Here is a 4,354-nt window from a genome sequence, read left to right on the forward strand (position 1 = left end):
TTCTGAAAACTGCTTTTGCAAGGTTTGTATCCTAACACGTTCTATAAAACTGATTTCTACATTCGATGTATACTAATGATGGAAAATATATTAAACAAAATAATATTTTCGAACACAAGATTACTTGTGCTTTTACTTGTATTCCCCCCTGAAAACATTAAAAACTCGGAAAATATAGGGGTATGAACTCACCGTTAATTGTGTGCAAGCGTCGAATCAATGAACTGGAAACGAAGACCCTCGAGTTGTTGTACGTGGCACTTAACGGAATCCTAATAACAATTAAATACATATATGTATCTAAATTAGCGATTTCATTAATTAAAGTGTTGGAAAAACACTTGCTTTCGGTTAAGGAATGTTACCGGGACTTGATTGAATCGAGGAAAGTGGGTTTTCAGCCTAATGTACCACTCAGGGAGTGTGTACGGCCGTGAAAGGGAGTGTACGGCCGTGTACCGTGTACGGCCGTAGACTGCCTTGAAGAGTGTACGGCCTTTGAAGGTGTATGGCCATGGATGAGTGTACGGTCAACGAGCTTGAAGGTATACGGTCGTACACTCAAGAACAAGAGTGTTGGAAATCGATGAATATGTGTCCTAGATGCTCCGAAATGAATCCCCAATGGTGTTTTTCGATGTTTTACGGAAGAATAAAGGTGCTTTAGGGGTGTACGGTCGATAGTCTAGAGACAGAAGTAGAGGGTGTTCGACCAGAAGAGTGTAAATGAGGGGTAGGGTCTCGTATTTATAGGGGTTTTGTGGTCGGTGGTGGGGTCCACCCAATCATTGGCCGTACACGGGTGTACGGCCGTGAACCCAAGTCCGGCCGTGAATGGATGTTTTGATCAACGGAAAACTCGAAATTTCGCATAGTTTTGGTCCCGACTCATTTATGAAGCTAAATTTCAAAATGACTTTCCAAGCCAAGGAATTCGACGGGACTCGATAAAAATCCAAACTTTATTAACGGAATTTGGATAATGGAAATGGAAAAAGGTTCGGGTTGTCACACAACATACCACCCTCAGACCGATGGCCAGAGCGAGCAGGAAATTAAGATGCTCGAGGATATGCTTCGGGCTTGTGTGTTGGATTTTGGAGGGAGTTGGGATACTTACCCCCCACTGGCCGAGTTTTCCTAAAACAATAGTTACCATGCCAGTATTGCCCAACCACCATTTGAGATTTTGTATGGAAGAAAGTACAAGACTCCGGTTTGTTGGGGGGAGGTCGGGCATCGATTCATGGGTATTACAGAGGTTGTATTCAAGACTACTAATTTGATTCAGTAGGTGCGCGACAGGTTGCGGGTCGCATAGATCCAGCAGAAGAGTTATGCAGATTGGCAATGTTCGGATCTTGAGTTTCTGGTGGGAGACTTGGTGCTTCGGAAGGTGTCACTGTGGAAAGGTGTCATTCGATTCCGGAAGCTGGGAAGCTAGACCCTAGATTCATTGGACCTTTCAGGATTTCAGCCCGGGTAGGCAAGGTCTCATACTGGTTGGATTTGTCTGATGAGCTCAATCAGATTCATAACACATTCCATGTGTCTCAGCTTCGGAAGTGTGTGGCCGATGAGTCCACAGTTATTCCTATGGATGACATTCAGGTTGATGATCGTCTGAATTATGTGGAGAGATCAGTGGCGATCTTAGATCGGAAGGCGAAGGCTCTACGCAACAAGGAAGTGTCATTGTTCAAGGTCCAGTGCCAACATCGAAAGGGTTCCGAATGGACGTGGGAGTCGGAGACGGAGATGCGAGAGCACTACCCAGATCTATTTGTGGCACAAGACTTTGAGGACTAAGTCTAGTTCAATTGGGGGGGAGTTGTAAAATCTATTATTCAGGTATTCGTTTTAACCCTTGAGTTATGCTTTATTTTCAATTTAGACTCGGGTGGTAATTTCGTAATTTTAGGGTTGTTAAAGTACATGAGGCGTACACCCTCGTACGGTGAGTGTACTCTAGATCACCTTAATACACAGCGCGTATGTTGGTGCGACGGGCATACGCAGCAGGGTACAAACCCTAAATTTTAGGGTTTGGACCCTATTTAAACACATTTATGGTCTCATACACCTTCTTATCTTCAGCCTTCCTCCTCATTTCGAAACCCTAAAGAGTGTTTGTGCATTATGAAGCTTGTTGAGCCATTTTTGGTGCCATTTGGAGCTTTTGGAGTAGAAGGAAAAGTATTGAGGTGGTGGTGTTTCACTCAAGGCTTTAAATCCGGCATCTTGTCCCCTTGTGCACCTTGTGGAGGTAAAAAGTTTCAACCTTGATGTAGAAATCTTATGGATCTAGTTTTAGCTCAAAGTTGTTCCCTTTTTGGTCCCAAACTTGGTCTTTGTGAGTATAAGGTACTCCAAGGAATTTGAGTTGTCCTTTCAGAGGTTGTAAGGGGTGTTAAGTCAAAATGTTGGGTTTTTGGTCACTAGTTTCCCTCCATGCAAGTGCTAGATGGTCTTAATGGGTTAAGAGACTAGGGTTTTTGGATTTAAGGACTTTATAGCCATGCTAAACCATAAAGTTGGATACTTTATGGTTAAGAACATCTTTTTTTGCCTAGATCTTAAGTTTGGACGTAAGTGCTTAAAGGATTAAGCACTTAACAAGAGCGGTGGCAAGCAGCCGCGTACGCAGGGCGTACCGAGGGGTACACTGAGTGTATGAGGTCAGCTTCCCGATCCTCGGTCAACTGCAAAGTATGCCGCGTGTACGCGAGGAGTACGCCACGCGTACTGACTTAGTCGACACGATTGACTTGGTTGACTTTGACCTGGATTTTGACTTAGGTTTGACCTAGGGGTATTTTAGGTATTTGAATGGTAGTCTGAGTTTTGGTTACTGTTATTCGTAAAGGTGACCGGTAGCATGGGTTTCAGAGTAGCATGTCAGTCCATCTCTTCGTTTGTCTGTGAGGTGAGTCTTCTTACCACCTTAAGTGGGCTAAAGGCACCAAGGCCGACCCGCTGTATCGTATGAGTAGAAATGTATGTTATCGTATGATTTTGTTTGATGTACTTGTATGATTTATGTATTGAGATATATGGGCTCGGAGTCATTACGGACTCGGGGTTGATACGAACTCGGGGGTTGATTCGGACCCGAAACAACTATATGTCATTATTTTGGGTTGATACGGATTTGGGGGTTGATACGGACCTGACACAACCACGTGCTGTTATATTATATGTATGTTTTATGTGGTAATTTGGTACGCTCACTAAGCTTTATTGTTACAGTTTATGTTTATTGTTTCAGGTACTTCCATCTCAAAAGGGAAGGACCCGGCGTGAAACATAACAATGGACAAATGGTAGACACAAGCTATGTATGTCCACCCAACAGTACCTACTTTTCCAGTTCCCATTAAAACGAGATAAATCTAGAGAAATAGGAAAGTGACGACTACTAAAAGAAAACCAGTCACCATACTTTTTCAAGCAGTAAAAATAGTGAAACAATGAGACATCAAGTGGTATCTCATGAGCAACACAAAAGAATTTGAAAGTAACAATCTTTTATATTACATTCAGGCATAGCTGAACAAGATGAACTTTATAATAACAAAGAACTTCCATGAAGAAACAAGACGGGGGTAACTGTTACCCACACACAAGATGTCGAAGATAGAAAACCAATCTTACCATGCGGGGCATCAAGAACAGACGAAGATGAAGATGGAACTTGGAAACCAAGTATAAGAGAAAGGATATTCATGAGTGTACCGCTCCAGCATGCAGCAGTCCATTTCGGACGCGACTGCAGACCTGTCATCACCCATACCAATCGTGGTGATGGGAAAGTCAAAGGGAGCACAATTTAAATAAGCTTCTACAAGGACAAATCAGGTTTACCCGATAAATAATCAGAGGGACCAGTTAAAGCATTTATTAAGGGCAATCTAATCAAATCAAGAAAGATGACGTGCGACGGAGCAAGCATTCACAATATGTGAAGGATTTTACCATACCCGATGTGGATTTACAAGTCTGAACGGAAAAATATTTTGGCAATATTCTTTTACCCTTCAAACTGGGGGCTTAATAGTGTACTATGCAAGTAGTTTGAGGAAACCCACTACTGGCCCGGTACTCAGTAGGTCGGAGCTATAGGCATTGCCACTTGCCTCAGACAAATTTGAATTCGAATACATCGTACACAATCATCGGAATCGTATCCCAGGAAATACGCAAAATAGTACAAAGCAAATAAAATACACAAGGAAAGGACAGGGAATGCGTCTGCTCATTTACTGGATAATAGATTGAGGACTGGTTAAGGATATGGACTTTTCCAACCATCACCAAGACCATCAAGAAATTTCAGATTTATTTCAAGATATGT

The sequence above is a fragment of the Lactuca virosa genome, chromosome 4 (genome assembly GCF_052849685.1).
Source record: "Lactuca virosa cultivar CGN04683 chromosome 4, Lactuca_virosa_CGN04683_v6, whole genome shotgun sequence".
Taxonomy (NCBI): Eukaryota; Viridiplantae; Streptophyta; class Magnoliopsida; order Asterales; family Asteraceae; genus Lactuca; species Lactuca virosa.